The sequence below is a fragment of the Lycium barbarum genome, chromosome 9 (assembly GCF_019175385.1).
Source record: "Lycium barbarum isolate Lr01 chromosome 9, ASM1917538v2, whole genome shotgun sequence".
Classification (NCBI taxonomy): Eukaryota; Viridiplantae; Streptophyta; class Magnoliopsida; order Solanales; family Solanaceae; genus Lycium; species Lycium barbarum.
Genome location: NC_083345.1, coordinates 100876262 through 100901636, shown reverse-complemented (window position 1 = coordinate 100901636; position 25375 = coordinate 100876262). Strand labels below are relative to the sequence as shown.

The following is a 25375-nucleotide window of genomic DNA, read 5'->3' as shown; positions in this document are numbered from 1 at the left end:
TTTATGGATTTGATGAACAATGTGTTCAGGCCCTTCCTAGATTTATTTTTCATTGTATTCATCGATGATATCTTGGTGTATTCTAGGTCCGAGGCAGAACACGCGGATCATTTGCGTACCGTTCTTAGAGTTCTTCAAACTCGAGAATTATTTGCCAAATTTTCTAAGTGTGAGTTTTGGTTGAACTCAGTGACCTTTCTGGGGCATATCATTTCAATCGATAGTGTCCGGGTAGATACCCAAAAGATTGAGGCCGTGAAGACTTGGCCAAGGCCCACGACTCCTACAGAGGTTCGTAGTTTTCTGGGCTTAGCAGGTTATTACAGGAAGTTCATAGAAGGATTTTCTTCTATTTCTGCACCACTCACGAAGTTAACCCAGAAATCAGCCAAATTTCAATGGACAGATGCTTGTGACCGTAGTTTCCAAGAGCTAAAGGATAGATTAACTTCTGCCCCAGTCCTGACACTTCTAGAAGGATCGGAAGGTTATGTTGTGTATTGTGACGCTTCAGGCGTTGGGTTAGGCTGTGTGTTGATGCAACATGGTAAGGTGATTGCGTATGCTTCAAGACAGTTACGGAAACATGAGAAGAATTATCCAACCCATGACCTTGAATTGGCTGCAGTGATTCATGCACTAAAGATATGGAGACATTATTTGTATGGTGTCCATGTGGATATTTATACAGATCATAAGATCCTTCAGTATATCTTCAAGTAGAAAGAATTGAATTTGCGACAGCGGCGGTGGTTGGAATTATTAAAAGACTATGATGTTGACATCCTGTATCACCCCGGGAAGGCATATGTTGTGGCTGATACTCTTAGCCGTAGATCCATGGGAAGTTTATGCGATGTACAGCCAGAAAAATGAGAAATGGCTCGTGAGCTCCAGCAGTTAGCTAGCCGAGGAGTTCGAGTAGTGGACTCAGGTAGCATGGGAGCTACCATTCAGAATTCAACGGTTTCGTCGTTAGTAGTGGGAGTGAAAGAGCGACAATACGAAGATCCCATGCTAATTCATTACAGAAATACCCTCCCTCAAAAGGAGAAGTCATCATTTGAGATTTCTGGAGATGGAGTTCTCCGATTCCAAGGCAGGTTATGTGTTCCTGATGTTGCAGGATTACGCCACCAAATATTGAGAGAAGCTCATTGTTCCCGTTATTCTGTCCACCCAGGAGCAACGAAAATGTATCATGATCTTAAATCTGTATATTGGTGCAATGAGATGAAGAAAGATATAGCGGAATTTGTAGCTCAATGTCCTAACTGTCAGCAAGTGAAAATCGAGCACCAAAAGCCGGGCGGATTGTTGCAAACCATAGAAATTCCAACTTGGAAATGGGAAGTAATTAACATGGATTTCATTACAGGTTTACCCCGTTCCCGACGTAAGTATGATTCTATATGGGTGATTGTGGATAGACTTATGAAGTCAGCTCATTTCTTACTGGTCAGGATTACATATGTAGCAGAAGATTATGCAAAGCTTTATGTTAAAAAGAGATAGTGCGGCTTCACGGTGTTCCAGTATCTATTATCTCTGATAGAGGGACTCAATTTACAGAAATTTTTTGGAAATCTTTCCAAGAAGGTTTGGGGACTCAGGTGAGCCTAAGCACGGCATTTCACCCACAGACGGATGGGCAAACTGAACGTACCATTCAGACTCTTGAGGATATGCTACGGGCATGTGTATTGGATTTTGGAGGTAGTTGGGATGATCATTTACCTCTTATTGAATTTGCCTATAATAATAGTTGTCATTCTAGTATCCAAATGGCACAGTATGAGGCTTTATATGGGCGGAAGTGCAGATCCCCAATTGGGTGGTTCGAGGTAGGACAGACTAAATTGATAGGGCCAGACTTGGTCCAGCAAGCTATAGAGAAATTTAAGCTCATACAGGATCGATTATTAACAGCTCAAAGTCGTCAAAAGTCCTATGCGGATAATCACCGAAGGGACTTAGAGTTCCAAGTGAAAGATTGGGTATTCTTAAAGGTGTCGCCGATGAAGGGTCTGATGAGATTTGGCAAAAAGGGGAAGCTTAGTCCCCGGTACATTGGACTTTATGAGATTGTGCGCAAAGTAGGCAAAGTGGCTTACGAATTAGATCTACCTCTTGAGTTGGAGTCAGTTCACCCAGTTTTCCATGTATCAATGCTTCGTATGTGCATAGGAGATCCTTTTAGAAAAGTACCAATAGATGATGTTCAAGTTACAAAGCAACTGTCTTATGAAGAAGTCCCCATTGCCATTTTAGATAGGCAAGTACAAAAGCTCAGAACAAAAGAGGTAGCTTCAGTTAAAGTTTTATGGAAGAATAATAATAGAGAGGAAATGACTTAGGAAGCCGAAGAAGGCATGAAATTCTGGTACCCATATTTATTTTCACCCTCAGAGGAGACTCAGGCAGAGACGCCATCATCCTCAGGTATGTAATGCTTTTCTTGATGTTTTCTTGGTCGTGTGTGGCCATGGTATTTGTTGTTGTTGTTGTAGCCCTGTGAGGCGATGTATTTTGGGTTGCTGTGCAGGATGGTAGTACCATAATATAGGGGAAACTCTAGCGAAATTTTTATAAAATCCCCGAGAACCTAACATTTGAGGACGAATGTTCTTAAGGGGGGAAGAATGTTACACCTCGAAAAAATTTCATGTCATCATGAGATAGATAGACTAATGCAGGGTGAGACGAATATGATGTTTCTATAAGTAAGAAAGGTTATTTAACGATCCTAGTTAAGATTTCAAAGATGTTTGAAGTAAGAGGAGAAAGATCCTTAAGGAGGGCAAAGTATATGTGGTGTTTTGGAAAAGCTCCATAAAGTACCGAGCTAATGTTGATTTAATGATGTCTTAAAGAAGAGTTGTCACTCTCCTTAGATTGGTAATGAAGTGTTAAACAAGTGTTAAGAAGGTTCCATAAGGATTGGAGATCGAACGAAGCGACGGAAACCATTTCAAGGAAGTGGAGTTATACGACCACTTATACGGTCCGTATAACCCCAAGCAGGAAGATGTTTTTCATGGTGGTGAACCACGGCCACTTATACGGACCGTACAATGTTATACGGACTGTATAAGTGTCTGTATAGTATCTGTTGGGCAGATTTTAAGTTTTTGTATAAATAGTTGCCTTGGTTCTTTTATTTCATTTTTCATCTTCTACAAGCATTGAGAGCTCAAAACCCTTCTCTAAACTTATTCCACCCCAATCCTAGATAAAGCAAAGATCAAGAGGCAAGAATCAAAGTGTTCGTACGTTAGAAGGTCCCTTAGGGTTTGTAGACTACAAGAAAACTTGGGCATTATAGCTAGGGTTTCGCACAAAGTTGATAGCTGCTCCAAAGCTTGTTTCCATGGGATGAAAAGGTTAGTTTTCATGCTTATTTCATGTTGTTGAGAATGTTTGGTTGTGGCAAAAATTGGGTGGAAGGAGGAGGTAGAAAATGAAGTCTAAATGTAGCTTTTATGATGTTTATGAGTAGTAATCTGTATGGAGTCATGATTCTTAGTATGATATGGATATAACCATGTTATGGGAGGTAATAATGGTGATGAAGAAGCATTATATGAAAATGTGCTAAAATGGGTATGAAGTTGCTAGTATGAGTTGAACATGGGGGTGAATATTGAAGGCTTAGTGTAATGTGATTACTTGAATTGGATATTATGAGTGTATTATGGATGTTATTGTGGTTGTTGGGAGTTATTTTGTGATATGGCAGAAGTTGACGAAATAGGGGAAATGCTGCCCAATTTTCGTTTGACTATGATTTATTCTAGTTTGAATTTAAAAGCAGCATTAAGGCTTAACCATGGCATAAATCCTTCTAAATGTAGATTATTCAAGCTTCAACGGTGAACGCTAGATAGTTGAGAAGACAAAGAGATATGTAAGGCTAACCCTTCTTTCAGTAAGGCATGGTTCCTTATATATATATATCCTTTCATGAGTTCTATAATGTCCTCCAAATGATTCTATCTCTAAAGCTACTAAAGCTCATGACCCTCGATACTTTCCCGATTCTATTGCATCCTCTCTATGATAGTTGATCCTCCAAGGATAGACGTAACAAAAATGATAATGCTAATGATGTTGATGATATTTATGGACTCTTAAGTATACGTGTCTAAGTATGTATGACTATTATGTAACACCGAGCTTATATGGTCGGGTATGATATCTATTGCGCGCACACCACTGTAGTTGGGCACGGATACCACTGAGCCTTGGTAGGGCCAGGTATGTATAATCATCGAGCCTTGTCATAGCCGGGCATGTGAAACTACCGAACCTTCATGGTCGGGTAGGCTATGGATATGAATATGAATACGAATATGGATACAGATATAGATATATGTATATGTTTATATGTATGTACACGAGCACGCATTAGAAATGGAAGGTCCCTATGAAAGACAAGTAAGTAAGTAATGATGATGATGGCTTTATTATCTCCCAATTCTCCCATCTTATGTTGTTTCTTATGTTGTCTCTTATGTTCCTATTGTGATGTTGATTATGCTTTACATACTCAGTACAATATTCGTACTGACGTCCTTTTGTTTGTGGACGCTGCGTTATGCCCGCAGGTGGCCAGGGAAACAGGCTTGATGTATAGCTTTTTCTTATTCAGGGACTTCTTAGGGGAGCTCCATTTCATCCGGAGCTACAGCTTTTGGTATTATTCTTTTGTGTACATACATGGGCACGACGGGGTCCTGTCCCGCCTATATGATGTTACTTACTCTTCTTAGAGGCTCGTAGACAGTTGTATATGGTTAGATGTCTTCAAGTCTTGTCAGCTTATATTTTGTATGTCGTTTTGATGGCCTCGTCGGCTTATGTATATTGATGTGGGCATAGTTGTTAATGATGGTATAAATGTGTTGTTGCGCAATGAGTTTAGCATTACTGATGTATAGCTTTCATGAGTAAGCTATGTGGTCCACCTAGATGTGAATACGAATGTACGATAAGAGGTACTCAGGTGGGTTAGCACCGGGTGCCCGTCATAGCCCTCGAGTCGGGTCGTGACAGCGAGTAAATCTAGAATGCAAATTGGGGATTCGAAACCAAAAGAACAAGCTAAACAAGTAAATAATACTGCTATAGAACAAGTGAAATCTGGTGAAGCAACTGGGAGTTTAAGAGAACATAATATAATAATTGGAGATAAAGTAGACAAGAACTTAGACAAAACGAGTTCACCCAAAACAACAACTATGACAGCAAAGGAAAATGTTATCGAATGGATGGAGATCACAAGTCCCCTAACGAGTGGAACTAAACAATCATGGGCGGATGAAGTAGAATCAAACCAAGCACACCAGGAACCAGAGAGTGAATCAATGGCATCGATTTGGGACAACTTTGACATAGCAAAAATCTCGAATGCTAGGTTTAAGCTAGATTACGTAAGGCCATTAACTGAAGGGGATCAACTTATTGTGGAATTTGAGGAAGAAGACATTAGTACTGAAATCGAGTATTAGCAGAATGCAAGAGTGTGCTATGTCCTTGGAGCACATCCACCATTCTCAGTACTCAATGGATACATACAAAGACAATGGGGGAAGCTGGGTATTAACAAAATTGCCATGTTGAAGAATGGTATTGTTCTTGTGAGGTTTGATGGTGCAGATGGGAAAAATAAGGTGTTACAGTATACACCATTTTGACAACAAACCTTTGATTGTCAAAGCTTGGAACTCAGACATGGAATTCTCAAGAGAGGAACTCTAGTAAATTCCTATATGGATCAAATTGCCTGGGTTGGATTTTAAGTACTGGAAGATGTGGTATATTTTAAGAATGAAAAGGGAACCTAATAGAACAATAGGTTACCTATGACTGGAAACCTACAGTGTGTAGTATTTGTCAAAAGTATGGACACTCAGCAGATGAATGTAGAAGGAACAAAGCTAACAAAACACAAGAGAAACCAAATACCACACTACCAGAGAAACAAAATACTGAGGTAAAGATAGAGAAACCTGATGGAGTAGATAAGAGTAAAGAACAAAGGGATGAAAGAGATAAAGAAAAACATGCTACTCAGACTCAGCAAAACAAGGAAGGTAGATGGAAGAAAGCTTATGGATGGAGGAGATATCAGCAACCAAGACAAGGACAACCATCAACTAGTGGAGTCTAGGTTGCAAATACCTTTAAGCCTATTGATCCAGGTGGAATAGAGAAGGAAGTGCAAGCCACTAAAGCTGGCCAGACTGGGGGGACTGTTCAACACTTCTCAGATCATGGTTAAGATGATCAGTTGGAATGTTAGAGGCCTTAATGGCCTCAATAAATAGAAGGAGGTTAAACTCCTCTGTAATGAGCAGGAAGTAGGGTTGGTTAGATTCCTAGAAACTAGAATAAAGGTGAATAAAATAAAAGAGATAGCACAAAACATGTTTAATAGTTGGCAATACGTGTGTAATCATTCTTCCCATCATAATGGAAGAATATGGATGGTATGGAGGCCTGATTGGTTTATTATCTCAGTCCTGGAAGAAACAGCACAATCAGTAACATGTAAAGTAAAATTTATTCCATTACAACTGGTGTTACGGTTCACTTTTATGCGAGTTAAGGCATAAAAGTTACTACGAGATTGTTGGTGCTCTAATTGGATTTTAATATTTTTAGAGTCGCCACCTAATTTATTATGGGAAACTAGGAAAACGAGGTTTAAATATTTTTCATGAAAGAGAGAAATCTTTTGGTACCAAAGTTTGAGGTAAGGATTCTGGTGATCCCCTAGGGAAGGTTTTACGCACCCTAGTATTAAAGATCCATAGAATACGATTGACCTACGAGCTTCAATGTGTGATTTAACAGTATTAATTTGTTTTTAAAAAAAATATTTAGTTTTCCGCAAAAAATCATCATTCATTTTTATCATAAACTCAAGGAAAAAATTGGCAAAAAATCCCCTTAGAAAAGGGGGTTTTGGGTTTCAAAAATCCATATAAGTATTCAACTCACTTCATTTCCAGACCAAGACACACTCGGAATTCCTCCTGAGTAGAGTCACTACTATTTTGGTCCTAATTATATGAGTTTAGTCCTTATAGGTTTTATACATATAAATAAGAAAATATGGAGTATATCTCCTATTTTGTACATATATACATAGGAAATGCAAGTTTTTATTGAATCCAAATTTTATTTATTTGAAGCTCATATAGGCCAACTCATAGTCTAGTCCAAATTCCATCTTACTTCAAACTTGGTCCAAATATATTTCTCCTTGATTTGGTCCCTTAAGTTTGGGCTTTTGGCCCCAAAATAACCTTTAGCTTATTCTGAAAAAGAGTTTGTCCAATTTAAAGGCAAAATGAGTCATTGTCTTGATTCTAAAAACTTGGTCTTTTACATCTATTTTTCTCAAAATTCAGTCTAAGTTATAATCCCCAACGGTTGTTAAAATACCTCTGATGCAGTTCAAATTATAACCAAAATCGTACAGCCTTGTTTTCCTTTTTCAAAGAAATTCTTTTGTGGGCTTGAGGCCCAAAAACCATTTCCGTTTGATCCGTTTATATCTGAATCGCACAAGGGGCAGAGAGCCCAAAATCATTCAATTTCAAACAAGTTATTAGACCAGTTCAGATTTAACAAATTAAATACCGATTTCATGTAAAATTAGGATTAGTCGAGTTTGAAAATCTTTGGGTGACATTCCTACTAATACTAGCATTTTTCCTAAATTCTAACATTCATAGGGTTTTCAATATTATACATATGTTTTCACAAATACATTTACATCATGTGAAATAAATAAAAGGAAGAGAGTTTAGGCTGGTGGGCCTACCTAAGCTCACCAGTTGCCTATTTTCATCCATAGGTGGGCCTTTAAATGCAAATGTTAGCTTCCCTTTCCATTTTTTCCCACGGACTCGATCGAGAAAGGTTATTGGGCCTTTGGCCCAATGGGTTTATGCAATAAAAATCGCCCAAACAATGATGTTTCATGCAAGCAAAAAGGAAGGGAGATATGGATTAGGAAATGTTTAAACTGAGACTTAAATAAAAGAAAACCTTTGTAATAGATGCATATAAGGCATGTAATTCTAAAATATACATTGTCATGCCCTATTTTTAACGGGTTAAAACTAGTTCACAACTTATGACTATGTTTTCTCTGTTTTGTAAATTTTCAGAGTCGCCACCTAATTTTAGGAAATATTAGGAACTAATTGTAAAAATGTAAACTCTATTTTTAGTCTTTGAAACCTGTGAGATTCTAGGTAAGGGTTTTATTTACCCCGAGGGGAAGGTATTAAGCATCCCTCAGAGCCTATCATCGGATAGTCTTTAAACCTAGTTTAATTAACACTAAAGGGGGATTATCTAATTATTTATTATCACCTATTTAAAGAATTGCGGAAAAGAAATTACTCTCTCAAAAACTTTTTGTATAAAAAAAAGGGTTTTTAAGGTAATTGTAACTATGTGAGTAAATGCATATATATAAAGGAAGTAGTTAATGCTAATCTGTGCACGAGAAAAATATGTATGACATTTGTTTTATCTATAGCAATATGGATAATATAGAATATATATATATATATATATATATATATATATATATATATATATATATATATATATATATATATATTATAAGAAAATACGTGTATACGTGATGTGTATATCATGGATAACTAAAATAGTTATTGATGACATGATAGTACTATATAGATGCATATATGTAAAGACGGCCAAGAGAATTAATGGAAATGAGGTAGTATATGTATGATACGTGTTAAAAATAATAGTATGTAGGCATACTCATTGTAAAGGAAAGTAATTAATTCGAGTTGTAAAATTATATGTATTAGGGACGTATCTTGTTTACAAAAAGAGTACATGTGTATTTTTTGAAGATTAGGTATAAATATGACTATTGTATACAAGGACATAATATAGAGTATGAAAATATATATTTTTTATAAGAAAATAATATATACATGGAGTATGCTTATCATATATAAAAAAAAAAAAAAGTATAAAAAAAAGTATACTTTTAGAAATAGCCATGGAAAATATAATAATATGTATAAGTACTGTGATATAGATAAGTACGCGCATAATGTAAAGATGATTGGATGATTTAATAAGAAATAAAGTATATATGTATATGAAAAATAGAGCATATACCTGGTGGCTTTCATAAAATAACTTATGCCACTATACTTGAGCCCTAATATAATTTTCTTGTTTTCACCTTGAAAAATAAAACCTGCTCGACGTTAGTGCAAAAAAAACAAATTCTGAAAATATGTTTTGGGTCACTCAAGTTCTTATTTTTTTTACTCTCCAAAAACTGGTGTTTTTATCACTTCTAAAAAAAAATCCATGTGGGGACCTTTGCATAGAATATGCCTAGCTCTTGCTTGAAACACTTGAAAAACGTATTTCAAAAGAAGTCTCCAGTTTCACCTTTTAGAAAAATCCAATTTTCTTACATGATGAAAAAAAACGTTGACATCCTTTATGTGACTACTCCAATACGCCTAATCCGAATAAATACACTAAGTTCAATATCTTAAAAAAGAGTGTAGGGAAGATAATGACTAAACTTACTAATATACTTAAGTCAAGTTAGGCGTTCAAAACAAAACTACAGAAAATACAAATTCACAAGAGTGTTAGTCAAATAATATAAACAGCATGTATCAAACAATATGGAGGCTTGAAATTTTGAATAAGGAAGAAGGACGGAGACTCGAGACGTGGACGAGGTGGGACTGCTGGACACGAGCAAATAAATTTGTTGCTGGCCGCTCTTTGATATGGGCAGAATCCGGAGTTGTCATAACTCCAAATGCTCCCAAAGTTGCTCATGAAAAAAAAAAAAAAAAAAAAAAGATAAGGACTAGAAACAATTCTCAACAAGAAAAAAAGAAGTCTATATAATTTTAATTATTAAAAGCTAGATAAAAGAATCAAATGTAAGGAAAAAATAACATATAAGGAAAAAATAATTTAGCATATTAATTGCACCCGAACTTGAGTATAGCAGCCCCGCTCCCTTTTATGCAAGTTTTAAGTGTTCAAATCAGTAAACTTTCCATCAAGTATAGAAATCCGTTCTTTTAAAAGTGAGGCCTCAAGTTAAACAACTTTTCATCGGCCCAAGTGTAACACCCATTCAAATCAGTGAAAATTCCCAAGTATAGCAATCTATTCATTTCGAAAATGCCAAGTTTATTCACTGTGTGTTTCGAGACGGCCTTAAAGCAGCAAATTTTAGCCAAAACCAGAGCTATGTTTGGCTTCAAATGCAATAGATAATATTCCCAAATACGCAGCAACTGTTTGGTCAAAAAATGCAACATAAAATCTGCCTGAATACAGCAGTTACTTGGCCCCAATCTGCCTAGAGTGCAGTAGCCAGAGCAGCCAGTATTTTGCTCTTAATATTGTCTCAAAAGTGCCACATCTTGCAGCCACAAGACACAGCAATACTTTGGCCAAAACGTGCAGCCACTGGCAGCCTTAAAGTGCCGCAAATAACCCATAAAAGTGCTCAAAACAGTAGCAAATTAATTCAACTAAAAGGGTAACAACGAGGCAGCCTCAAAATGCAGCAGCAGGGCAGCTCAACAAGGCAATGTGTGCATAAGACAGTACTAGAAATAACTCAAAGTGCAGTCATTGCAAACCAAGCAGCAACAGCAAAATGGCATCTTTCATCCCCAGTAATGCAGCAATGGCACAACAGCATATAGCAAACAACAACCATTTTTATGTGCCCCTTTTAAATTCAGCAGTACATAACAGGTCATGGCAGCAAAGTAAATAAGGAGGAGAGGGTTCAAAGCATTCATGATCTTTATTAATCTTCCATTTTTCAAGTTGTTTTAAGGATTAGCAGCTTATGAATATTATATGAGAACTCGAATTAAATAGCAAAAACAGATACAACTATATGCCAAGACTAAACAGATTTCTAAAAATCTTCCAACACGGCGTCCATTTAATTTACGAAAAAGAATGATTTATGCTGTTCACAGTTATTAAAAATTTGAAATAAACCGAGCGTATTAAATAACTTAAAAAAAACTCATAGTTTGCATACTTGTTTGTTCTTATTTGCAGGAAAGGAGTTGCAGGAAAAGAAAACACTCAAACGGCTACACTGGTCTAGAAATTGGAATGAAATAAAAGACGAGTGTGATTACATATTCTCATTTTTAAGAATGTCTTGTGCATTCCCGTAAGCATGAACTAGCCCATATTCCCGAATCATATTCGTAGCACTATAGCAGCAAACAGATTGGAAAGAATCATAGTAAATGATTTTTGAGTTATAAGCATGAAAAGAAACTACTTAAAATAACACTTTAGGAATCCTTTTTACATGCTAAAGCAATGTTTTCTTGCAAACTCCATCAGAAGCCTCCTTCAGGTATGGTTTCCTTGTTAGCTTGATTCTAATTCTAATAACACAACCCATGTGAAAAATGGGCAAATTCACTTCATAAAAATGAACATAACCTATTTATAAGCATTCAAAACATAAGCAAAAGATAGTTACAACCATTCTCCTCTCTTTTTCTTTTCTTTTTCAAACAAAGTAGACCTTAACTATAATCAACCTGAAGATTTAATTTTTAATCCAAAGAGGTGAAGTCATTACTCTATCTTTTGTTTTAACCTGATTCTCCAACTATGGACTGGCATAAATCATTTGAAAATTATAGAATCAACCCCGGGTTCTTCTTTGGAGGAAGTAAGCTCGCTTTTTTTTTTTTTTTAACTTCTGCAATCCTTTAGGCAATGTTTCCTAGATGTAGAATCTAAACGCCAAATAAACTCCTCAAATAAGTCTCAAAACCAATCATCAGAGATTAACTCAAGTGGGATTAAGATTCTAAAATTATTTCATCTAAGTCTAAGGGAAGGGAACAGATTCATGTCTGGGTTATAAACAAATTTCATGCAAGCAAAGGGAAGTATTAACCATACCTAACCTATAAGATGAGCAAACAGATATGATTTAACTAGATTGTGTAATAGCCTGCTGTCAATGTAAAATTTCAAAGCCTAAGACTTCATTTCTAACCCATAAAACATACAGGAACACACGACATACTGAACCAGATTTTAGCATGGAAATTATGTTTGGCGAGTACTTGTTATGCAAAAGTTTTCAGAGACAAAGTTGACAACCATCATTTCTGGATTCTCAGCACAAGTTTGGCTCTCATACTTAGATAAACAAAATTCCCCAAGTCATGATTTAAACAGGAAACAATATCAAAGGACAGACCGAAGGCTCGTTTTCAAGTCTAAGCTTGTTCTAGATGTGCAACATAGATGTTAAAAAAAGGGAACAAGACGACTGTATTCTAGAAAAAGATACACCTAAACAATTTATTTTCTTAATTAAACTAACACATATTTCCTTTGAAATAAAGATGGTTTTTAAAGCAAGAATTTAACTACACAAGAGAGGTAGAATCACGGATTATGAAGCATGTGTTCAAGTTTATTATTCACACTTGTGGATATGTAAGAGCATCAAAATCAGTCACTAGATCTTCTCGAATCCATGTTTCATGCATGTGAATACATAACCATATAAACAAGTTCATATTCCAAAAATGATAAGTATGAAATCTGTTGCATAAAAAATATCACCCAATAGGGGGAACTTGGTTTCATACTCATGATCAAAGTAAAGTAAGTGCAGCCTCCTATTGACATGATTTATAACTCTTTTTTTTCAAATAACCTAAAATATAAGCATGCTTGCGCAGTACCAAAATTAGTGAGGGGATACCATGCTAGTCATAGGAAATTTAGAAACAATTAACACTTTTGCTCCAAAGGGAGTTTGAACATGTATAAGCTACGACTCCATTCAACATCACTATTTTGAGATGAAATCATGTAGACAAATCCTTAATCCAAATCCTAAGGGTACTATTAAACTTTACACTTTCTGCACACACATTTGATCAGTACTTTCATCAAAGATGCCAAACAAACACATATATTTACTCCGGACAGATTCATAAACATTCTGATGCATCCAAAAAATACATTAATTATGAGAAGGAAGTAGACTAAAACATGCAAACCAAATGGTCACTAATAATCCCCTTTTATCCTAACAAACCAGTAGCTTTTCTCAAGCAAAACCACAGTTCATACTAGCTATTTATATACTAACTTCTGAATAAAGAAATGACACCCATGGATTCTAATGTACAGTCAAAACAGAAATATAAACAAATGACATGCGTATTCCCATATTCTACAAATCGATCAAAATATCCCTATAAGCATTTTTAATCCTCTCCAACCATTCTTACATATCAATTTATAGCAACATCCAGTGAAAAACAAGTTCGAGCAAATAACATTGAACAAACGAGAAAAACAGCGGAACGACTACATTTAATTGTACGAAACTCCAATGAAAAGAAAGGCGAGGGATATTACTGACCTTTTTTGGGACAGCGAACTGAGGCTATTGTCGTCGTCGAGTCTTCGAATCCGCTCGGAAAGCTTATTTAGCCGAGAACCACCAAGAATTCGACAAAAACAAACTTAAAGTTAAAAGAGAGATTTTTTTTTTTTAAGAAAACAGATGAGATTTTTTTGGGGGGTTATTCCAGAGGGACTTCCAACACTTGAACCTTGTTAACTTAGGGGATTTTCTACACCTTTTTCAACTTGTCAAAACAGCCCACAAGAGTCTGTATTTATAGAAAAATATTGAGGGGTTTCTAAAACTCGAATTCGAAGTTCGAAAATGAAGAAAAGGGGGGAAATTCTGGGAGACGTTTTCAACTGATGAGATGATGAGAATGGGGATGGGACTTACCCTAAAATCGGCTGAAATTGCACATGGAGCCTGCAAGCTTTCAGAGATGGAATGTGAGAAAAGAGAAGGCCGCGGATTTCGTGGGATATTGCTGTGGTGGTGGTGAAGTGATGGAAGTGACGGGGAGTGGGGTGGCAGCAATGACGTTGGGAGAGAAAGAGAGAGAGGAGCGTTTGATTAGGGTTGGTGATTGAAGGAGAAAAGGGACCGATTAGGGACTTAGGGGGCTGTTTAGTTTACATAGATTTGGGTCGGGTCAGTGGGGTTTTGGGCTGGGGCGGTTCGGTTCGGTAGGAATCGGGCTAGAGGTGTTTTTGGGCCACAGATTTTGTAGGATAGGAATAGGATTTGGCCCAAATTTTAGGTAGATAAATTATTTTCTCATCCCTTCTTACTTCAACCAATTAATTAAAATATGCTCCTTGGTCCTAATTAATTCCCACAAACATGTACATATGAAAATTATAATACAAGTAATTTAATATACGTATTTAGTTTTAAAATGGAATAAACGATGATTAACATAGTAATAAATAGGATCAAAGGAAAAATGCCAACGTCAATATTGATATGGGAACATCAACACTATTTTTGAGTGATTTAATTGTAAAGCATGATGTTTAGTAATAATAATTTTTTTTAATTATATATATATATATATAAATAATGATGTTTCGGTGATTTTTAGAAACGATAGAAATCTTTCTTAGTTTCAGAGAAATAATAATATCTTAAAAATAGTGTAATAATTAGTGAAATATTCCAAACTCATTTTTGGGGAATTTTCACGACTGAGAAGCATAGTGAAATCAATTAAACGGAAAAAAGAGGGTCAAAATTGGGTGTCAACATACATCATTCAATGAAATAGGAACTAGACTAGACATTCGTACCCATATAGACTGGAAACAGCAAAGAAATAGGCCCAAAATTGCAAATAACTATAGACTTACAACTTTAAAGCCCATATAAATTAAAACAGCACAGAAGCAGGCCCAACATCAAAAATAAAAAAACAGGCCCACAAGATCATCTTCTTGAACAAAAATAGGCAATGCCACACAAACAAATATAAACAACCATCAGCCAATATACCATGGATATACACACCCATGGAGATACTAAAATAACCCAAAAAGGAAAGCTTTCACCCTCTTGTTCCTGATGCCGCACAAGATCCAAGGGGTTTCCAGGAACCCCAGGCATGACAGACACTAGGGAAGGCTTAAGCTTAATTCTTAAGAGCTATTTGGCATCTCCGTTTATGTGTTAAGCTCATGGTACATAGGAGAGGAGTGTTCAAGATTGGTATACTAAACTTACAATAAGAAACTTAGCTATACTTATCCACACACAGAGTATACAATCACATAATTAATTAAGTTAATATGACACAAAGGTCTGGCCCAAATACAGATGGCCCAACTGAACCAAACTTTAAAAGAAATGAAAAAAGTAAACAGCCCAAACTCTAATCGTATACTTAAAGAAAAAAGTCATATGAGGTTAACAGATTTAGATCAAGGCAATTATGGCCCAGAAATGAGGCCTAAAGAGTTTCATAACAATCAATAAAGTTAAGGGTCAACAACAAGACATAGAGGAGTAGGTCCAAAACCAAGACACAACTTAACAGCAAAGGCAACATTTATGGACTCATATGGGTGGTATACCCACCATATACCAAGTATACAAATCCTCATATACTATAGACAATCATGTATGCCTAGTATACTGGGGTATATCCCTCATGTACAACATGTATTCACACAATCCACTTCGTAAAAACTCACTCAAATACACATTGATATACCTCATATGCATTCAACAAACAAATTCACATCTGGACAGAGATAGTGCATGCTTAGGATGCTATCTTAAATATGTAAAAGGGCTTTCCCTAAAGGAAGCACTACATTCAACAGGCATTACTCCACATGTAGACAACAGTTTAACAAGGTATGCATTAAGACACTTAAGGGAAATAGTAGGAAAGCACAAAGAGGAAGGCAGGTCTCAACAGATTACATTTGACACTTTTAAAAGAGTTTACAAAGAAAACCTTGAAGGACTTAAGCAAGATTCCAATCAAACACAGAAAGCTTTATTCACATATGCTCTTAACTTAAAGAAATTTGTAATACAACAGTTGACTCACGGAAAAACCATTCTAAACACCAGCATGTATCAGACTCAATCAAACAAGATGCTGCAACCACTATGTTCAACTAACATGCTTCCTAGTCACAACTAGCTTTCAAAATAGGATAAGACAAGCAGGGGTAGGCTTTGACAATCAAATGGACAAAAAACATGACCATAGTAGCAGGATACCCATATAGAAAACTTAGTTTCAGCATTTAAACACAAAGAGGCCACACACCCAACTAATTAGGTCCAGAAACAAGCACATAGAGTAACAACATAGGCTCAGACTCTCAAGTTCACCATGATCGGTATGTGAAGCGACAAATGAACTTAACTATAACATACTTGGACCCTTTTAGACTTCATGTTTCATATTGTTAACAGGAAGCCAGGTGACCTAATCTAAGGCAGACATGTTATAGATTAATTAGGCATATAAACATGATCAATAGGGTCTCAACCCATACAACACCCACAACTAATCACACAGCAATGTATAATATGTGTGCAGAATCTATTAACATTTTAGTATTTTGCACATTAGATTATCAATTGAAAGACATGGTCCAGTCAAGCTAAACAAACGTCTATATAAACTAATTGCCTCAACACTTTAGACCTTGACTGAGATTTAGACATGTAGAATGACAGCACATGCTCAGATTCTCAAACTTACAGGGAAGACTTGCATACACAGACTCAAGTAGGCATGTATATGAACTTAACCATAATTAGGCATGTCTAGATAACATGTACATCCCTACTTCATACTTCACATCATTTTGCTGACAGAATACTCAAGTAACCATAGCAGATAGGTTGACCATAAAACAGTCAGTACATACAAACATAGATGTTAAGCTAAATAAATTGAACTAACATGAGTTTGGAGAACACGCTAATCGCAGGCAAAAATCATTTTAACATAAAGCTAGTAGATGGCTAAACTAGTTCAAACAGGCCTAAACAAAATTTATCCTCATATACTAAGACTATTAAAACAAACATGAACATAACTTGAGCCTATCTAAGGCGAGTGATAAAAACCCCAACAATAAACAACTAAACTAAACCAAGCTAAGCATAACAAACAGGTTTCAACTTCTTAAACAAAATATGGACATTATTCAGCTGATTACAACTAACATGTACTTAACAACCAACTAAGCTTATACCTAATCTTCCTATTAAGCTAAAGCAAAAAATGTAATTTATATGCTTGAACAAACTAGACTAATATACCAACATGTTAACTACACAGATCAAAACAACAATATGCAAGCCGTACAGAAAAGCAATAAGCTAACACAGAGTAACTATAGAATAGGAAAATATGCAGAAAAAATTAAAAAAAAAAGATAGGAAATTACCTCTTTTTGGAGCAGCCTTAAGTCAAGATTTGGACTTGGAGATCTTCTCCTCCCATATTAACTCAACCACGAACCCAAATAGAACAAAGAAGACACAAAAATTTTAAACTAACTAACTTAGAAAAATTAAAGGTCTCAAAATAATGAAACCCTAGGGTTTTAGAGTTTTCGTGTATGCAAGTAAAAAAAATAAAAATCAGATCCTCCTCCCTTTGCAAAGTTGGGGTTCTATAAATAGAACCCCTAAATCATAAAACCCTAAGTTCCAATTGATGTGGGACTTTTGAAATTTCTTAATTGCATGTTATCACAACAAACATCAAGGACTAAGAAAAATCAAATGAACAGATAAAGGGTTAGATTTAACCCAAAAATGAGTCGATCTTCTCGGTCCTGGCGAACCAATGAGATTCGTCGATTCAAACTTGCAACACAACAAAAACCATTAAAACTTCTCAGTGTATTTTACCGTTGCTATACGAAAAAGTAAAATAATAGAGAAAAAGTGAGAAGATATACCGTGTTTGGGGTTCAGTTTGGTGAAAAGGGGTGAAGATAATAAATTCTTTACCTCAAATGGCCGGATGAATACTGAGAAAAGCAAAGGCAACCTGCTCCTTACCATTTTAAGTTGGTGTGACGAAGAGAGAGGGAGAGAGAGGTTAACATGGCGGGCCTGGGGTTTCAAATGAAACCTCAGGTTGAAGACAAAAAACCCCTAAAGGTGTTTGTTTGGCCGTCCACTTTCCCCTATATACTTATGCTGTAATGGGCCGGGTATGACCCTGTATTGGGCTGGACTCGGCCAAATAGAAATAAAATGGAGGGGCAGCCCATCGTATATGCGAGATACATATATATATATATATATATATATATATATATAGCAAAAAATGCCTATTGATTATATATGTATATTGTACAAAAAAATGATTCTTTAAAATATAGCAAAAAAGACATACTGAAAATGCCTATTGATTATATATATATATATATATATATATGTGTGTGTGTGTATATATGTATACTAGTGTATACACGCGTATACATGGAAGGGTACAAAAAAATTATTCTTTAAAAGATAGCAAAAAAAACATACTGAAAATGCCTATTGATTAAACCTTTCAATTATGACCAAAATTTGTCAGTATTTAATTAATTAATTAATTAATTAGAGACACGGCCAATTGCATAAAAGGACTTTTAATTGCAAACGTAGCCTTAATTGGCTTGATCAGGCTATTTTATTTATGGTCTTATTTGGTCTAATTAGCCATCTTAGGGTAACATTTGCAAAAATGACCTTAACTACTTAGACCAATGATTTTGGCCCTTTCATATAAGCTTACAATTAAACTAAATACCAATTAAAAAGCTAACTTTGCAATAATGACTTCAAATAAGGAAATTGATTTTTAATTGGGTCATAACTGGACTATTAATTGATTATTTCAATTATAGTCATTTAATGTGTAATTTACAAGATAAACCACAATTAACCACTCAATTAATTATGATAAATTCTAATAAATTGATTAAACAAGGATTGAGGGGTACAATGATTAATTTATTTAATTAGCCGGATTCCTTGTATTAAACAGAGTAAAATACTTTGCAAAATTGACATTTTAACAATTTAGACAATTAAGTGAATAATTGTGGTAAATTATTTTCTCTCTTGGTTAATTTTAGCAAAAGTATTATAATTGTCAAATACTTAAATTAATTTTTAATATTATAGTAATTATTTTATCAGTTAAAATTGGTAAATTATTATCTAAATAATTTTATAAAATTATTTTGAACTTCTGAAAATACATATTTCACTCTGTTTAATATTCAAGGACTCTGAATAATTAAAACAAATTATGGGAGGTCAAAAATTAGATGTCAACAACTGGAATATATTATTACTTTTGTTTATGCATACAAACTGAAGGAGGAGAGGAAAGATTTGTGTCATCTCTGTCAACTTAGTGGAAAATATAAAGAAGCTTGGATAGTACTAGGAGACTTTAATGTTGTTCTGAAGGATGATGACAAAATATGAGGGAATGCAGTCACACTAGCTGAGGTGGTAGATTTCCAAGAATGTGTAGACAAGAGTGGGTTAGAGGAAATGCAAACTTCAGGGTGCCAGTATACTTGGAGTGATAAGCAGGACTCAATAATATTTTCAAGAATTGATAGAGTATTTATAAATGTTGACTGGATTGACCATATGCCCACTATGAGTGCTTAGGTACTCCCTGAGGGTATTAGTGATCATTGCCCCATAGTGGTGCAACTGATGCAGCCTACAAACAAGAAGAATAAAGCACTTAAGTATAGTAATGCATGGAGCACATACCCTGGGTTCCTCAATATAGTCCAAGAAACTTGGGGACAAAGAATAGATGGATGTAAAATGTTCCAATTAGTAAAGAAGTTAAAAATGTTAAAACAAAGTTTAAGGAGCTTGCATTCACAGAATTTCTGCAATCTAGTGGAACAGTCAAATCAAGATAGAGAAGCTCTGAGGGAAATCCAAAAGCAGTTACAGCTAACACCACTGAATGCTAAATTGCAAAAGCCAAAGAAGGAATTGTGTAGTAAGTTTAGAAGATCACTGTACCTAGCTGAATATCCATTAATTCAAAGGAGCAAAGTAGCATGGTTAAGGGAGGGAGATGACAATACCAAGTACTTTTTCTCAGTCATAAAGAAAAGGGGGATGGTACAGGCTATAACTCAAATACAAGATGCTCAAGGGCAATGCAAACATGACAAGGGCAGGTGGCAGAAGTATTTGTGAACTTCTACAAGCAACTTTTGGGTGAGAATGGAGGGGCTAGGAATCAAGCAGATGAGAGAATATTCAGTCAAGGGCCGAAGGTAACAACAGAACATCAATGTGATCTTTTAAAAGCTTATACTAAAGAGGATGTTCAGAAGGCCATTTTCAGTATTAAAACACATAAAATCCCAGGACTAGATGGTTATGGTGGAGGATTCTATAGAGATTCTTGGAGTGTGATAGGTGTTGACATCAATTCTGCTGTTTTGGAATTCTTTAGCTCAGATAAGCTGCTGAAACAACTCAATGCCGCAATCATTTCTATTATTCCAAAAGTTGATAAATCAGGAAATGCTAGTCAATACAGGCCAATAGCTTGTTGTAATGTGTTGTATAAATGCATCTCAAAACTACTATGCAACAGACTTACCAAAGTGTAACCTATCATTGTTAGTAATAGCCAAGCTGCATTTGTTAAGGGCAGGTTATTAGTCCAAAATGTTCTTGTGTGCCATGATCTGCTGAGGCATTATAATAGGAAAACTTCAGCTAGATGTCTTATGAAAATAGATCTCAAGAAGGCTTATGACATGGTGAAATGGGAGTTTGTCAATGAAATGTTAGTTGAATTTGGCTTTCAACCAAAGTTCATTCACCTAATAATGGAGTATGTCACTACAACTTGGTTTTCTGTGAAAGTAAATGGAGAAGGGTGTGGATTTTTCCAAGGCAAGAGAGGACTTAGGCAAGGTGACCCAATATAAACCCTCCTATTTGTCCTATTGATGAAGTACTTCTCCAGGATCATGGCAAGAATGAGCCAATTGCTTGACTTCAGGTTTTATCCTATATGCAAAGATAAAAAACGTACCCATCTTACCTTTGCTGATGACTTAATGATTTTTTGCAACGGGACAGAGTCAGCTGTGACAAGGGTTGTTGAAGCAATAAAATGTTTCTCAAACACCACTGGCCTGGTGGCCAACAATGACAAATCAAGTATGTTCATATCAAGAGTGGGTGAAAGAACCAAGACAAGGATACTAGAGATCACTGGATTTACTGTAGGCACACTACCAATCAGATATATTGGGATACCACTTTCACATAAGAAGTGAAGCAAAATGGATTATCATCAACTCAGTCTGAGAATTACAGAGAAAATCAGAGCTGCTTCCACAAAACACCTCTTATATACAGGTAGATGGCAAGTAATAAACTCTGTTTTATTCTCACTTCATAACGTTTGGGGAGCAGTCTTTATACAGCCTCAGAGTGTTTTGAAGTTGGTGGATAAGAAATGCAGAGATTTTCTATGGGGATCAACTGAAGAGGCAAGGAAAATTGCATTAGTAGCTTGGCATGACATATGCTGGCCTAAAAAACAGGGTGGTCTGAATGTGAAAAGTTGCAAACTGTGGAGCATAGCAGCTTTTGGGTAGCTGATTTGGCTATATTTGAATGATAAGGAGCAATTGTGGGTGAAGTGGGTACATGGAATTTATATGAGAGGGGATGATGATTTTTGGACTAATACCCCCCCCCCCCCCCCCGACTGCAGCTGGTATTGGAAACATTTGCACAAGATCAAGTTGAGCATGATGACTTGGTATCAGCAGGGCAAATATGGTCTAACCTCAACTGGTAAATATTCCTTGACACAGAGTTATCTAGCACTGTTGGGGGGATAGACCAAAATCAGAAGATGCTGAGATGATTTAGAGCAAAGAATTGCTACCAAAGCATAGAGTGATGGTATGGTTAGCTATGAAGCAGAGACTACTTACAAGGGCAAGGCTAATCAAACTGGGGATTAAATGTGAGGATGACTTATGTGTACTGTGTGGAGCAGCCAGGCCTGAGGATGCAACTCACTTGTTCGTGGATTGTGTCCGGGCAAAAGAGGTATGGCAAGGAGTCCAGACTTGGTTGGGGATAACAATGTAGCTGGAGGAAGTATTTTACTCTCAATGCAGCTGGAGTAAGTTTTTTACTCTTGTAGAGGGTCAAAAATAAACAGTGGAGCAAATTCAAGAAAGAAGTTGTGGCAGCTAGTTATGGAGCTATGATATATCACATTTGGCAGGCTAGGAATGGTAAAATATTCAAGGGACAACATGTAAATACAGAGTTTGTTATTCAGCAGATAAAAGTAGAGGTGATAGAAAGGATAGGGAAGTATAGGAGTCAGAAATTAGCAAGGCAATGTACTGGGTTTTTAGATAGGATTTGTAACTCGAGACGAAGGCCAGATGTGAGAACTGGTGCTCCTTAGGTGTATGAAATTTGCTGGTATGGTAATTTTTACAGTTTATTGCCAAAAAAAAAAATCATGAGCACTTCAACCTTAGTGTATTTTCTCATTTTTTTAATCAACAAATCAATAATTTATTAAAGAAGATCCAACTATCTAAACGGTAAACCATCAGCACACGATTTACCTTGGAAGAACTTTTTCCAAGAGACATCATTTAGAAGGAAAAAGTGAAATTTCAGTAAACTATTACTATGATTAACTATGATCTTTAAACTATGTCCCTCATCAGTCCAGGGGCTAAATTTCTCCATCGAAAGTAATTCGATGTTTTTTTCCCGGACAAGTTATGCCAAAAGTGATAAGGGAGACGAATCTTTTCGCAAACAATTCATTAATCTTCTTAATAATCATCTCTTCTTAACAAAAATACGAAACTCTACTCTGAAATTGTTGAAAAAATATTAGAGATGATCACATTAAGAAGAACAAATAACAGACAAACAAAATATAGTAATAATAATAAAGACCTATGAACAACAGACCTATTATTTATAAGGTGTAGAAAATAACTAACACGCCTTTTCAAAGAAAGAATGTACCCCTTAAGATTGGATAACACCTTTTCATAATGAATAGGTATATCCTTTAAAGAATTGGTAACACCTTTTCACAATGTATTCATGAAAGGTGTGTTTAAATTTGAATCACTCCTAAAATAAATTCCAACAAAACATAGCTTAATGGTGGAGCAGATCTTTCTACCTCATTTGGCTACTCACATTTTTCCTTTCTTTCTAAATGAAAAGGAAAAACATGAATAGCTTGAAATTAACATTTTAAAATAATGACAATCCATAAATGTAACGATTGTCACTTGGTCTTTCCTTTGCACAAAATTAAAGAAAGCAAAGGTCCTCAAAGTTTAAGTGCAATTAATTTCAGCTTTAAAAATTATGGAAGGCACTTTAATTTTGACCACACACAAGTATACGTACGACAGAGTTAGTTGGGGGTAATTTGTGAAAGGTATAATCTTCATCTTCAACAAGAAGTGCATCCTTAAATGAAGTTTAGTTGAACTTCGACAAAGAACAGCTATGAAATGAACTTTTAATTTTGACGGCAATACAATGTTCATAAAAAGAGTGCATTGCTAGGGATAGGTGTAATCTTCACGTTCAAGGTATAAAACCAATTTTAAGCCGAAAAAATTGAACTATTCTAGTTTTTATAAAAGAGTTTAAGTTTTGTACACCGTCAGCGTAATAATTTATTGCACGATCAGGTTATTCAAAAGATACCGACAGATAAGCGTCCTTGAAAATGTGAAATTTCAGATCTTGAAAATAAGATATGTTACTTAATATAAGCGGTTTTACCAAGAAGACCTGATGGTGTAAAATTGTTTACACTAACATTGCATATTATTTAAACCCTTCTATCATTACATGCAAAATTTTGTGAATTACATTAATTGTAATTTGATAAATATTAATAATTAACCTAGTATAACATGTTAAAATTCACACCATCAATCATCAATGTACAAACTTAAATTTTTCATCAAAAGCCTATCAATCTTAAGGTGATTAAAATAAATCAGCTTGAATTTCACAAGATCTCCAAATCTACTGCAAACTAATATCTTTTGTAGAAAAGTCAACAAACTGATCTGAAGAGAAGGGAAAAACTAGGTGAATATTATTACTTAAGATTATCTATCAAATTGATAATCACGATCGAGGATTATGGTGGATGAATAAGAACTTTTCATCCTTAATCAGCGATCTCAGATTCAAATAGAAAAAGATTATGATAAAAAGCACTTCATCTTTTTGGTCTCTCTACTCTCGGCAAATCATGCACGCCACAGCTCTATATGAGCTGGTAGCAATACAAAAACAACTTTGGATTCGGGGTTAAGCTCGAGAGGCCCCAGGGCTGCGGGAGATAACTAGTGGTCCAAATGGTGCCACCAGCCCTCAACTGATAGAGAGGATCCGCCGGTTCTGATTAAGCGTGCATATTGGGTTCCGATCAACAAACAAACACTTTTGTCAAAAAGAAAGAAAAAAAAAACTTCATCTTAAATGGATCTCATGCTCGGAGCTTTAAAACGGACACCAAATATTGCGTGAGAAACCAAAAAAAAAAAAATGGCAATCTCTTACAACGCATTTATTGTCATTTATAATATTATTATTAATGACACTGCTATTGTTGTGATGAAGAGGCAACATATAAGAGTGAGTTGCCTAAGTTTGAGGGTAACCGATGAAGTAAAATCAATTCATGAGTTTGTTTACCTCGAATTTGGATAATCAATTAAATTTGTGAGTGAGATATAAGATATGTGGTTATGCCTTGAATCTAGTTGATAGAGAAGAGAAATATATGAATATACTATGAAGAAGCAATTGATAATCGGTGATTTGCTAATATGTGAGTGTTGCTTGATTGAATAAATTTAAGAGATGAACACAAGAGTGGACCGAAATCAGATATTTGAGAGAGAGTTCATATAATTTTTGCTATTACAAGAATTCTTGATATGAGGGAGCCAACCCCTTTAAAGTGGGCAATGACCCTTATTTATAGTGTTGCCTCATGGGCTCCATACAATAAGAGAAAACTAAAAATAAAGAAAAACTCTGACTTGGATTAGATTGGGTTAGGTTGGCCGTACGGTCTGACACCTGTACGATTGACATTTGAGCATGGCAGGACGTTATCGACGCGTGGCAATCGCGCAACGGATCTCCCGGACCAACGGCCACGAATAAACGGACTAACAGCTACGACCAAACGGACCAACGGCAACGACCAACTCGGCCATGAAGAAATCGGATCAAATGATGCCCTTCCTTGTCTCCGGTCCAAGCGTTCCTCCGGTTCAGAATGAAAGTCCTCGTGCATGTTCCTGTCCCCTTCTTCCTTCGGTTCCGGGTCTCACCGGTTTA

At 35.8% G+C, this 25375-nt stretch overlaps 1 long non-coding RNA gene across 1 annotated transcript; it reads right to left on the bottom strand.

Moving 5' to 3' along the window:
• Positions 1-9588: 9588 nt before the first annotated feature.
• LOC132609175 (uncharacterized) lies at positions 9589-18092 on the bottom strand. Its single transcript, XR_009570729.1, has 2 exons — positions 13484-18092; positions 9589-9865 (listed from the first exon to the last, which is right to left on the bottom strand). It is a non-coding gene; the product is annotated as an uncharacterized LOC132609175 (long non-coding RNA).
• Positions 18093-25375: the final 7283 nt, after the last annotated feature.